The sequence below is a fragment of the Akebia trifoliata genome, chromosome 16 (assembly GCF_017979445.1).
Source record: "Akebia trifoliata isolate Shusen 1 chromosome 16, ASM1797944v1, whole genome shotgun sequence".
In the NCBI taxonomy this organism is placed as follows: Eukaryota; Viridiplantae; Streptophyta; class Magnoliopsida; order Ranunculales; family Lardizabalaceae; genus Akebia; species Akebia trifoliata.
In genome coordinates this window covers 13,171,729-13,186,856 of record NC_141390.1, presented here as the reverse complement: position 1 = coordinate 13,186,856, position 15,128 = coordinate 13,171,729, and positions in this window count along the sequence as shown.

Here is a 15,128-nt window from a genome sequence, read left to right as displayed (position 1 = left end):
TGTCCAATCTAGAGACACCAGTAGGGGGTTTACCCAGGGGAAACCAGTAGTTTTAAAAAAGAAGAAAGATGAAGCCCAAGTTAACAATATACAACCTGTTCGACCTCTTTTCATCCCTACACCCACAACGAACCAAAGGCCACCAGCTCCTCAAGTCCCTTTCAGAGTTAATCCACCTCAAGTAACACCTATTCTGCAAGCCTTCCAAATTGGGCAAAATCTAGTATTTGGTCAGAACCCACAATTTGTCCAAACTCATCAAATTGAGCAGCGTAGACCCAACAGGATCCCACGAGTTTTCACTTGTCTTCCTATGACTTTATCAGAACTACCCCAGCACTACTCAAGGGAGAATATCTCACCAAAAGGCAGTCAAACCTTGAGACGATTAAGGGACCAGGGTATAATCCCAATCAATTCTACGAGTTTCATATGAGGGCATCAGGGCATGCCACCGACCAATGTTGGCAACTCAAGCACCAAGTTTAGAATCTAATCGACCGAAAAATGATCATCTTGGATGGTCCGACGACCCAATCACCTCAATAGAATATCAATCAGAACCCGTTTTCGACGCATAATGGGGGAGGCAGTGGGCCGACAGTCAATGCCATAGAGATGGATGAACTGAGCTTCAACCCTTCAGTTCTGATAGCACAATTGGCTTTAAGGTTAGAGTCAATCTGAGGAAAGAATCAAGCATCAATGCATTACCACCAGATACAACCAACCAATTATCATCCCAACTTCCAATCAATTTGGCCAATCTCACCATTCATTCCAACTCCCAAACCTCAAATCCTTCACGACCACCTCTCATTATACCTTACACATTACCAGCTTCAAGCTCTTCCTCTTGGCCACCTCTCATTATACCTTGCACCATACAAACTTCAGGCTTTCCTTCCCGACCACCTCTTATCATATCCTGTATTGCATTGACCCCTCAAACTTCAAGCTTCTCTTTCCAACCACCCCTCATCCTATCTTATACCAATCCACAAACCCCAAATATCATTACACCAACCGCCAAACCCAATCCACCACCTCTCGTCCTTCATCTTAAACCTGACCCTCAACCCATGACCATCATGTCCCCCAAACCATTTTCGTACCGTTCAAATCAAACCGTCCCTTGAAGTTATAAGACGATGATTGTGACATATACAGGGGTTGAGAAGTCGAAAGAGGCCATGGTAATGGACATTGGTCATATGACCAGAACGGGAGGATGTTACAAAATACCAGAAAAGAATTAGAAGAAGCAGAACGAGGAGGAAGAAATAAGGAAAGAAAAGGGAAAAGAAAAGCTTGTAGAAGAAGAACAAGTACCACAAAAGGAACCAGAGAAGAAGAAGAGCAGAGTAACTAACAAGGAGATAGCTAACCTCCTCAAACTCATTCGAAAGAGTGAGTACAATATAATAGAGCAGTTGAACAGAATGCTAGTTCAAATCAGTATCTTTGACTTGCTACTAAATTCAAAGCAACATCGGGAAGCACTACTTAAGGTTCTTAGCGGTGCACATGTGCCTGAGACCACCTCACCGGAAGAATTGGAAAAGATAGTTGGACAGATTATAACCCCCAATCCTAATACCTTCACAGAGGACAAGTTCATCAGTGGAGGGCGTGGTCACATTGAACCATTGCACATCATGGTAATGTGCAAAGGCATGATGGTAGCAAGGGTATTGATTGATAACAGTTCGACTTTTAATTTTTGTCCTCTACAAACTTTACACAAGTTAAATGCAGATTTATTTCACCTCAAACCAACTAGAAGGACCGTAAGGACTTTTGACAGTAGGAAAACTAAGTCATTAGGGGAACTGGATCTCCTGGTCACCATTGGATCATACACATTTGAAGTGATATTTGAAATTCTGGACATACCCTCAACATTCAATCTCCTTCTAGGAAGACCTTGGATCCATATCGTAGGGGCAGTCCCTTCTTCTTTGCACCAGTGAGTCAAATTCATCATGAGATAGAGGGTGATATCGATTCTCGCAGAAAATCTCATACCCGTCGATCGATCACCAGATGTACCTTATATAGATGTGGAAATGACTGGGGACAAAGAGGGATATCACACTTTCCAGTTCACATCTGTCAACCATATTCCAAGGGGAAATGAAAAGAAAAAGGCAGAATTATCAAAAGCAAATATGATGATCGGTCGAATAATGAAGAAGGCGGGTATCATCCGAAACAAGGGCTAGGGTCTAAGGAAAAAGGTAGGGCCACTTTGATCAACACGCAAAAACACACTCCTTATTTCAGTCTTGGATTCAAGCCTACAAGGAAGGACATCTCTGACATGAATAATAAGAAAAGAGAACTTCGACTTGCACGAAGACAAAATCGTGAGCCTAACGTATGGAACTTGGGAAGAGTACCGCACATCAGCATCAGCTTCCCACAATCACAGAAAAGGTCAGATGATTTGTTAGAATCATTGTCAACAAACCACACAGGAGAACCAAGTGTTGTAAGTATCAAGTCCATTCAATCGCAAGAAGACTCATTCGTTGAGTTCCCACATTCTTTTACAGATGGCATGGACATCTTGTTCGGAGGGGATTCCGAATGGAGTCAAAAGGAAGAAGAAAGAATGCCCGCCAAGGCAGAAGTCGCCAAGTGTGAAGAACAAAAATCACTGTTCTCTTTTCAAATCGATTGGGGATCTGTCGTAATTCCACCCACCCTACAAATGCCTACACCCAAATTTGACGACAGTCATCCGGAAGTGATGGTCATATCTGAACCATCAAGGGAACCACTCTCCGGACATATCTACCCTACAGAAGAAGGGTACACCTTTAAGAATTGGGAGGAATATCCAATCACTTACGAGGTCGGTATGGGATCCAAAATCCCTACGACATAAAAAAAAATGCTATTAGCAAAATCTCGCTTGCCCGAGGACCATAATGAGTTCTCGTCCTCGGAGCAAGACTGTTTTGGGGGCCCACCTTCGTTGCTAACATTCTTGCATGATTTTTTTAATCTTATTTCAGGAGCACAGATAATCCATAAAATTCAAAAAAATAAAAAATCTTTCAAAATTCAAAAAAATTAAAAACTCTGCAAAATTCAAAAAAATCAAATATTTTCAAAAATTCAAAAAAATCAAAAATCTTCAAAATACCTAAGGTTTTCAAAGAATTTTCTCAATTGAACGAATCTTGTGACAGAATAGAGTATGAAAGAGATGAATAAGACTTTGACCTCGAGCTCAACTTTGATCTCATGGGGATTGAAGAAGAGTTAGAGGAAGAGGTTGAATATCCTCTAAAAGAAATCAAAGAACTCATTAAAAGTCACGAGAATGGTGTTTGGCCAAATATAGAAGATATAAACTTAGTGAACTTAGGCACCAAAGATGACCCACAGATCATTAAAATCAGAACCCTATTAACGATTGAGAAGAAAGAAAAGATGACAAAGTTCTTACAAAAGCACCAAGATGTCTTCGCATGGTTCTATCAAGATATGCCTGAATTAGACATAGATCTAGTCGTCCAGAACTTACCCATCAAATCAGGAAGCAAGCCAGTTAAGTAGAAATTACGAAGGTTGAAACCAGAGTGGACACTTAAAGTCAAAGACGAAGTAATGAAGCAATTCCAAGCAGGGTTTCTCCCAGTGTCCACCTACCCTGAATGGCTCGCTAACGTCGTTCTTGTACCAAAGAATGATGGAAAAGTACGCATGTGTGTAGATTACCGAGATCAGAATAAAGCCAATCCTAAAGATGACTTTTCATTACCACACATCGACACTTTAGTCGATAACACAGCGGGGCACGGTATGTTCTCTTTTATGGACGGCTTCTCAGGTTACAACCAGATAAAAATGGTAGTAGAAGGTCAAGAAAAGACTGCGTTCATTACACTTTGGGGTACCTTTCACTATAAGGTCATACCATTCGGTTTCGAATGCTGGGGCAACTTACCAACGAGCCATGACTGTCTTATTTCATGACATGATCCACAAGGAGATAGAGGTATATGTGGGCGACATGATAGCTAAATCAAACTTCGACGATGATCATCTGGTAAACCTGAAGAAACTGTTTGATCGATTTAGAAAGTACAGTTTAAGGCTTAATCCGGTAAAGTGTGTATTTGGGGCTATGTCAGGAAAGCTATTGGGGTTCATTGTTAGGGAGAATTCAGTATATTAGTCGATTCATCGTACAACTAACACCGATCTATGAGCCAGTATTTAAACTACTAAAGAAGAATGAGTCGAAAGAATGGAATGAATACTGTCAAGAAGCTTTCGACAAGATTAAAAGATACCTGCTTAATCCACCAGTCTTGGTTCCACTTACACCAGGTTGACCTCTACTGATGTATCTCTTCGTGCAAGAAAACTCCATGGGCTGTGTACTGGGGCAATATGATGAAACTGGTCGGAAAGAGCAAGCCATCTTTTACCTTAGCAAGAAGTTCACAAGTTACGAGACAAACTATTCAACCCTCGAAAAGACGTGTTGTGCCCTTATCTGGGCATCACAACGGTTACGCCACTACTTGTTTAGTTACTCGACTATGTTCATTGCTCGGATGGACCCCTTGAAGTACCTCTTCGAGAAGCCGGCACTAACGGGATGCACCGTAAAATGACAGCTACTATTATCTGAGTTCGACATCACTTATGTCAATTAAAAAGCCATCAAAGGACAAGCCATTGCTGACTACTTAGCATAACACCCTTTGCCCGACTATGAGTCACTAAAGACAAATTTTCCTAATGAAGCCATCTTATTTCCTGAAACGAGAGCGACAATGAAGAATCTACTTGGAAAATGTACTTCAATGGAACAGTAAATCAAAAGGGAAATGGAATTGGTGCAGTTCTGGTTAAACCAGACGGGACTCATATCCTTATTGCGGTTAGACTGAGGTTCCAATGTTCGAACAATGAAGCCGAGTACGAAGCATGTATTTTCGGGTTGAAAATGGCGATCGACCTCGAAGTGGATGAAATAAATGTATTTGGAGACTCAAGTCTGATAGTCTACCAGACAACGGGAGAATGGAAAACTCGAGAGTAGAGACTGGTTCCATGTCACGAGTATCTCGAAGATCAAAGTTCAAACTTCACCTGAATCTCCTTTACTTATATGCCGAGGGCTAATAATCAATTTGTAGATGCATTGGCTACTCTGGTTTAAATGATCAGCATCTCCGAAGACACCATAGTCGACCCTCTTGAGATTGGTATTCAAGACGAGCCTGCGTATTGCTTACCTGTGGGGGTCGCAGAACCTAAGGAAAAACCATGGTATGCTGACATCAAGGCATTCTTAGAGGATCGAACTTTTCCATTCGAATGCCACAACGACGGACTGAAAGACTATTCAGAGATTGGCAGGACAGTTCTTCTTGAGTAGCGGAGTCTTGTACAAAAAGTCGTACCACGATGTCCTCCTCAAGTGTGTAACACAGACAGAAGCTCAACGCTTAATCAAGACCATGCATGGAGGAGTCTGTGGACCTCACATGAATGGACATATGCTCGTAAAAAAGATTATGAGAATGGATTACTTCTGGATCACTATGGAGAGCGACGGCTACCAACATGTTCGGAAGTGTCATTTGTGTCAAATCTATGCCAGCAAAATCAATGCACCACCTTCAGAATTGCACAATATGACTTCTCCTTGGTCCTTCTCACTCTGGGGCATGGATGTCATCGGGCAGATCAATTCTCAAGCTTCCAATGGGCATCATTTCATCTTAGTCGCCATCGACTACTTTACAAAATGTTTAGAAGCAGCATCTTACACCAATGTTACAAGGGGCAATGTCTTGAAGTTTGTGAAGAACAACATCATATGTCGACACGGCCTCCCAAACGGAATAGTAACTGATAACGCCAAAAATCTCAAGAACAAAGACATGTTCAAAATGTGTAAGGATTTTCAGATCACCCATCACAACTCAGTCATTTACAGACCAAAGATGAATGGAACAGTTGAAGCCGTTAATTAAAACATCAAGAAGATCATCGAAAAATGGCCGTTACTTACAAAAATTGGCACGAGATGTTACCCATCGCTCTACATGCTTATCGAACGTCAATCCGAACTTCGACTGGGGCAACGCTTTATTCACTGGTCTACAAAATGGAAGCAGTCCTGCCCGTTGAGGTTGAGATTCCCTCCCTCTGAATCTTAAAAGAAGTTCAATTGGATGACGCAGAATGGGTCTAAGTCCGATTCGATCAGTTGAACTTAATAGAGGAGAAACGACTTTAGCAATCTGTCATGGACAAACTTATCAACGGAGAATAGCATGTGCTTATAACAAGAAGGTTCGACCTCGAGTGTTCGTACCTGTGGACCTAGTTTTGAAAAAGATTCTACCAATACAAGAAGATGCTAGAGGGAAGTTTCATCCAAATTATGAGGGGCCATTCGTCATCCAAAAGGTACTGTCTGGGAAGCGTTGATTCTTACAGAGATGGATGGGGAAGTTTTTCCACAACCGATCAACGCTGATACCATAAAAAAAATATTACGCCTAAAAGTCGTTCCTTGAAATGAAGAGAGGCCATCTTTCTACTACCTGAACAATTATCTACCCTTAATTAACCCTTTTTGTGCCGTCACATTCATTTCTTAACCCAGGATCGGGGCAAATCACAGCTATCAAGGAAATCAAATGAAAAAAAAAAAAGCAATCAAAAGTCAAAACAAAATTACCAAAATATACTCCTGGCCTGCATGAGGATAAACTGTGAACGGCTAAAAGTACAAAAAATAAAAAAGTCAAAAATCTCGAATGTCTGATCTCAAGCTCGACCCAAATCTCCTACCTAAACAAGTTCGTGTGACAATGGGAGGAGACATAGATCATATTTTCGAAACAAAAATAGACAAACCCCGTGTCCAATCTACCCCTCAATAAATCCAGACTCAGCCTTCCTTACATCCTTTCACAACCCAGCCTAAACCTACGTTTCGTCCTATTTAAAGTCCTCTCAGATTAGGGAATGGTTCAAGGCAATTCAATCATAGTGGAAGTACGTTATCAAAAACATTGTTAGGGTATAGTTGATTTTGCTACTTAATTGGGATTTCAAGCCACCAAAGTTGTTGGAAGACCCGAGAAGGGAGGTCAGGTCAAATATTTGAAAAAAAAAGAACGACTTAAAGTGTAGAGTCGTTGATCTTGAAGTTCAACTTGAGTCACCGCACCATAAAAATCGTCGAAAGAACTCGAGAAGGGAGTCCAGATCTGTTACTCAAGAAAAAGCGCCACTAGAAGAGTAGAGTGTTCGATCTCGCAGTTCAACTTGAGTCGCCAAACCACAGGGGCACAGAGAAACCTATAAGGTATTCAAAGTAAAAATCTATAAAGTAAGCATAGATTGAAAGGGCATGGTGAAAACTCGCAAAGGTACTGTTAGTAAAAAAATCAGTCTATGGCATGATCAAAATCACCGGCACGATGAAAACTCGAAAAGGGCGTCGATGCGCAAAAATGTGAAAATCGGATCTAGTGAAAATCATAACTGGCGCCAGGAGCAAAAATGAAAAAAAAATTAATTAAAAAAATTAAAAAATTAAAAAAAATCAACTCCTGGCCCGCAAGAGTATAAATTGTAAACAGCAAAAATCTCGAGTCCTCAATGTTTTTGCGGATACAGTGAAGATAACTCAATCAAAATTCTCAGTCTTGGGGATGACTCTAAAGAGGCTAAGGATTAGCTGACACTTGTATCCTCGGCATTTGGCAAAGGCATTATGATCGTTAACTTTCAGAGTTTTCAAACACAGTCTGTCACAGATTATTCAACAAAGGCAATTTTTTAAAACCTAAAAAAAAATGCATTATCAAAATTATTATTTTTGGCCTATGACGAAGAATCTAGGACTTTTCTTAAAATTAAGAGTTTTCAAAAGTAATAGATATGTCTAAGGCCACTAAGTAAAAAAAACCTATTTCATTCATTTCAAATAGTGCTACATCATTCTCATTAAAAGCAGGGTACAAGAAGGAATAACGGGCAAAGAGCCATTCAAGCATTTTCCTGGAAAGCGTAGTAGGCATCAAGTCATCCTTTAAGGCTTCGATCTGAGCAGCTTGGTCAACGATGATTCTCTCCATATCAGAGACATGACGATACACAAAATACTCAAATACCATACCATCATGCAAGTCTCTCTCAAGGACAATCACGCTACGTTAAGCTCTTTCAAGATGATCCCGTAACTTCCATAAAAAGGGAAGATGGAAGTTCAAAATTTGGAATTAACAAAGGAAAAGAAAAATATCTCAAAATTGTATTGCATGATTTAAAACGTCAATCACTTTCAAAAATCTTCAAAAAATTATATCCAAGATTTCAAACGAGCTCTGTCTTACGAAATCAAAGGCTTCAAAAAAGTTAACCCTGTCAAACCCCGTGCTTGGGTAGCCACAATCCACAAAATAAATCTTCAATCCATCCGACGTTTTTAATCATCATCCAATAAATTATTTCGGATTCGTGCAAATAAAGGGTATAATTTATTCTTTGCAGTTCTTTGCAAGCAACTCCTGCAAAGAGGGACAGCTGTAGACACCCCAATTTGCACGAACCCGTAGGAAAATTGAAATTTTCTCGAATTGATTCCAACTAAGAACTCAATATTGCCACTTGGCATCATTTTCATGCATACATGCATACTTATTGCATCTCATATCATTGCATGCCCATACCTTGTCTTTAATCTACTTTAAACATATATCCATCACCCATATCCTAACCCAAGTCCATAAAGTCCATATCCCAAACCCAAAATCAAGTCCATCCTAAGCCCAAACCCAAGTCCATATCCTAATCCAAATCGAAGTCCATATCCTAATTCAAACCCAAGCCCAACACTAAGCCCACTCCAAATCCATTGTCTCACCCCTTCACAAGATGACGCATGTTGATAGCTCATAAGCCCCCAATACCCAATGCATCATCTAATTGGAAGGTCAACTTTCCTTTTGTGAAAACTCAAGAATGCCCTTCTCAAAAAGTTTAGTCAAATCAAAAAGATTATTAAGTCTTTGGTAATAATCCATAAAGGTGAGAGAACTTCCCATTATGCCCTTAAAAGGTGAGAATCTTCAAGTACATACATGAAGTTCTCCATTGGTCCATTTCAAAAATACACTTTCACCTTTGTTTTATGAGTTATTTACAAATGAACCAAGGTCTATTTTTCACCTACCACTTCACTTTTACACATGTCATTCTCCTATTCACCCTTCCAAAAGTATTTTTGCTCTCCAATTGGTCCATTTTAAAAATAAACTTCTACCCTTGCTTTATGAGTTATTTACAAATGAATCAAGGTCTACTTTTTACCTACCACTCTACCTTTACACATGTCACTTCCATATTCACCTTCTCAAAAGTACTTTTATTCTCTCATCTCTATTTATAAAAAAATCAAAGATCAAAGAATGCTTTTAGGGTTTTTTTCACAAATGTCATCTTTACCCTCATACAAATGAAAAATCCAAAAAGAAATAACCTAAACTTTATGTCCATTCTCTTTATTTTTAGGGTTGGACCACTTTATCCCCAAAAGTTCTCCAAAAGCTCTATGAATACCCTCATTTTCTATGAAGAACTCATGCTCTTAAGCCCCCATTTCTCAACCTAAAACTCTACCATAATTCCTACTCATTCTCTTACCTTCTAAAACTTCAACTCAACCCTCAACCATCTCTCACTCAATTCTCAAGTCTACTTTTTAAGGTTCAAGTTCATCAAGGGACAAGGTGGGAATTAACATGTAGTCTATCTATTTCAAAACTTGCATCTTCTTTTTCTAACCCTCTACTTTATTTCCTTTTAGAAATCCTTTAGGATGTAATGCATACCCTTTCCCATCCCTGGTAGATTGGACTAAGGTTCGATCGAAAGGATGGGGGTTGAAATCTTTTTTACCTTAATTTCATGCATCATATTGTACACAATGCACACACTCACTTATGCATGACAATGATGAAGAAATGTGTCACCCTCTTGATGAGGTAAAACACTAAGTTTCTAGTCATGCATACATGCATCAAGGTTATAATTATCATTGAGTCTCTCTAAGAGCTCAAATCTACATTCATATTCATAAATTTCATGTGACTACATGGGTCATTCTCTTCCATAGATAACTCTTAATGTCACTTTAATATAAAAAATCCTTTTGAAAAGGGGACATTTCACTCCAAGGCACACAACACTCTTAGCATACATTCTCATGTATTTTATTATCTATTATCTTAAATTTTTACACAATAAAAATGGCCAAGCAAGGTAACTACCTTTGGTGGAGAAAGTGTGGTGCCTAACACCTTCCCCATCCTCTAATCGGACCTCCTTACCTAGATCTTAGGTAGTGAAATCGCCCTCGATCTATGGGGTGCGCGGATCCACTTTTAACCTTTGAGGTTTGGGAGTCGCTACCTAGTTATTACGATTTAGGAATCAAACTTTGACTCTAAAAGACAAATAAACTAATCTACGAAAGAAAAAATACGGGTCCGAGGATCACGTTACGGGGTCGAGGTCTTCGGATCCTTGAGGGTAAAACTCTCCTCGAATTAAAAGGTTGTTAGGTTATCGAGTGAGAACTCTCACTAATAGTATCAGATCCTTGAATTTTAGAGAATTCTCCCTGACTAGAAAGTGCAAGTGTGAGTGTATGTATTGTGTGAAACTAAGCATAATCTGAGCAAAAGTGAACATAATCTAAGAAAATTTTGAATGTCTTACTCTACCTACCTTGGGTAAAAAAGTAATGAAAATTTTTTTTGGGAGTCCTACTCTACCTACTCGGGGTGAAAGAGTAATGAACTTTTTTTTTTTTTGAAGTTCTACTCTACCTACTCGGAGTGAAAGAGTAATGAACTAAGCTTTTTGGGAGTCCTACTCTACCTGCCTAGGGTGAAAGAGTAATGAACTAATTTTTAGGAAGTTCTACTCTACCTACTCGGAGTGAAAGAGTAATGAACTAAGCTTTTTGGGAGTCCTACTCTACCTGCCCAAGGTAAAAGAGTAATGAACTAATAATTTTTTTTTGGGAAGTTCTACTCTACCTACTTAGAGTGAAAGAGTAATGAACTAAGATTTTTGGGAGTCCTACTCTACCTGCCTAGGGTGAAAGTGTAATGAACTAATTTTTTGGGAAGTTCTACTCTACCTACTCGGAGTGAAAGAGTAATGAACTAAGCTTTTTAGGAGTCCTACTCTACCTGCCCAGGGTGAAAGAGTAATGAACTAATATTTTTTTTTGGAAGTTCTACTCTACCTAGTCGGAATGAAAGAGTAATGATCTAAGCTTTTTGAAAGTCCTACTTTACCTGTCCAGGGTGAAAGAGTAATGAACTAATTTTTTGGGAAGTTCTACTCTACCTACTCGGAGTGAAAGAATAATGAACTAATTGTTTTGGAAGTCCTACTCTACCTACCTAGGGTAGAAGAGTAATGAACTAATTATTTTGGGAACAAACAGGGGATTAACCTCGCATTTGAATTAGTTTTTTAAATAAAAAGTTGGATTTTATGAAGGTCTGGTAAACATTTTAACTTTCTTTGAATCTGAGGAGTTTTCAAAATTGCTATCATGAGGGTAACCTTTAATTCAAAGTTAACCTTATCCTTTGGGGTTGAAATTGACTTGGCTTCAGAACCAAAATGCCCCTAGTTTGATAGAGAATATTATACTGGGTAATTGAACATAATTTGAAAACAAATGCCCCTAGTGTAAGGGGGAAACCGTACTCTTTAAGAAAAGGAAGTGCCCTTGTCATAAAAGTTTGAAATCATTGGTTACCGCAAGTGCAATAAATGTTTAACTTTTAATTTTGACTTTTTATATTGAAGATTTTGAGTCAGACTCAAAGAAATTGAAACAAAATATTTCTTTATGAAATTCATCATAGAATTTTTTCTTTCTCCTCGTCGGTTCGCTTAGGGACATAAAATTCTTCAGATCAATCATAGACGAGATACTTGTATCCACTGAGTCTATATTTGGTTCAAACTGGGTATTGAAACTTAGATCATTTGGACTTCTGATATTTCGGCTCGGACTGCCTTTTTAGCTTCTCAACTCAACGGAGATTTTCTTTTATTTTTTCATAGCTCTAAGTTTTGCCTAGATTGTCTGTTCAGGTTTTCAATCTAGCGAGCATGCTCTAGCTTTTGTCTAGATCGTCTTTTTAGGTTTTCGATCTAGCGAACTTACAATTTTTTCTCTTTTCTTTGCTTTGATTGTTGTCAAGGTCGTCCTTTCAGATTTTCAACCTTGCGAGCTTGCCTTAATTTTTGCCTAAGTCGCTATTTCCGGTCCTTTCTGGGTTTTCATCTTATGAGGCTTCACTTTTGCAGTTACTGTCTGATTATGTTTTACATCTTCCTTGACTTTTTTGCGCAGTACTTAGGAGGACTTTTATGGGTAGGCTTAGGACTAGGTATGAAAAAAAAGAATTTTGAAGCTCAAAAACCCAAATGCCCCTTGTGTGGCATTTTTTTAAAATTATTTTCTTTTTCCTTGAATTTTTTTCCCCACTCTCATAATATTTCTTTTTCTTTTGAACTTTTTCTTTTTACATTTTTCCTTTGTCTGATAATTTATTTTTTATTTTGATGTGGTCGTGCCTAAAGTAACTTCTCAGGTTGCCTACGTACCCCACAATTTTAGGATCAGACCAAGACGTAGTTCGAAATTTTTTCCTCCCCTGGGTTAGGTAATTAGGCTGAGAAAGAAAACGGTTTATTTTTTTTATTTTTTAAAGGTTGCAAAGGACTGACAAAGGAGATATTAAACTGGGTAACATAAAATTGATTCGACCGAAGATGGCTTCCTTAAATGTAGTAACGTTTGATCTGGTCAAGGTTGGTTGGTTCTGGTAGTTCACTTTCATCATGATCTTGAAGTCTGATGGTTTTTCCAAACAATATTTCCTTAATGAATGAATCTCTCCAATTGGGTTCAGACTTTCTCCTATAGTCGAGGAGGAGTGTTCAATTTTCTTTGAAGTCTGATAGTTTTTCCAAGCAATGTCTCTCTGCTGATGAATGAATTTCTTCAATTGGGTTCAGGTTTCCTCCTATGCTTAGTGAGGGGTGCTTAATTTTCTTTGAAGTCTGATGGTTGAATCCTTGACTTGTAAATGATGAGCTTTGACCTTCATGTGGGTGACTGTTCTCTGATAAGTTTGCACGTGGTACAAAACTCTAAGTTATTTTTCTTCAATCAAGTTTAGCTCTTCATACCCAATGACGAACCTAGTCTGTTTCTAACAATTGATTTTTCATCAAGACCTATGGAACTCCCTTTCAATTGGTAAGATTGTTTTTGTACCCCCATAGTGTGAATGGTAGCTTCTTTGACTAACCTGGTACGATTGACACATTTTCACAATGGCTATTTTGAGACTCTTATTAGTTATTTGCTTCAATCACTCTATTAATCTGAGGACAATAGGGAGATGATGCTAAATCTTAAATTTTGAACATAGATCAGAGATCAATTTCGCTTTAACCATTTTATTAGTCTGAGAATGTAATCTATTCTGGGAGCTCTACCATGTTGAAAAGTCTAGTATTGATACATTTTGTAACGTTTCCTTTGATCTCATTGGTATTTTCATTTTATGGAGTGAGTATTTATTCTGTGTCGAATAACACCCAAGCTTGCACCTAACACATCTTCATCGGATCACGCAAACAAGTCTTTTGAAATTTCTGAGTAAATTCATTATCCCCTCGTGTTCCTCTAGGGATATGAGGATTTCTATTTGAATATCTTTATGAATTATTTTTTGTTCCGAGGTCAATGACCTTTGTTTTCTCGATTAAAGGTTGAGCCTGACTCTTATCTTTTTACTCAGGAAAGAAATCTATCCTTGAAGTCAGATTAGTAGTTAATTCGTTAATGCGCTCGAGGTATTCAAAAATTTTCTTTATCCGATCAATTTCAGATGAGGCGACAGACACCTCTGTAAACTCAATAAACTAACTCGACTCAACATGAATATAGTAGACTCAATCTAAAAAAGACATGACCTTGCTGAAAAAAAGGGACTTAAGCTAACCCAAATGACTCATGAAAACTCAATACAAGTACTCACACGAGTTTGATTAGGATTGAGGATTGAGATATTACTTACAACTGGTAGGATTGAAGCACTATGATCTTTAAGGAACAACTGGGCGATGTTATGAAATTCTGAGGTCATTTATGACTGTTGACTTGATATTGACGTTTGTTCTAACTGACTGGAGTTATAACCCTAACTAGACGATAGACGATTGAGCTTAAATACAATGATAATCCTTAAACCTCATTGAAGGTAAATTTAATCAATTCTAGTATTACCCCCTTGATAACATTTTAAATGAATCTTGAAAATTCATGCAATGATTATTCAGAAGGAAAATAATTTTATTACACAAATCTGATTATTTTTCGCAATCATTTTTTTAGGAAAACATATTTTAGTAATTTTTTAAGGTTCATGCAAAAATATAGATTTTTTTGTAAATCATTTTTCCTTGAAAAAATGGATCTTTTGTAAATCATTTTTCCTTGAAAAAAAAATATCTTTTGTAAGTCATTTTTCCTTCATTTTCTTTTTTTTTTTGGAAAATATTCTCTTCTAGAAAATCATATTTTTTTTTGACAATATTTTTCATTTAGAAAATATTTTTCTTTTTGGAGAACATCTTTTTCAAAAATGGATGGATGCTCGAATTCAACAAAAAGTTTGAATACCATTTTAATTTGAATGGTCCGACCCATCATGATTGTTGGATCGAGATGGATTGAGTCATTATGAATAATTGCAAAAAATGGATTATTTATTAGGTCGATGCACCATTTTAATCAGGTAAAACAAAATCTTAATCACTGAGGATAACAAAATATTTTGATCTTATACGTACATTTTGATCTTATCATTCACATCATCACATACATTCATCAATCACAAGGTCTCATTCAATAAATAACCCGGGAACACCCACGATAAGTTCGAGTCGTAACCTATAAGGGAGGTTTCTAGACTTTAAGCTTACTAAATGCAATGCATTTTTATCTAGCCACCCTAGCCCAAGTATACCTA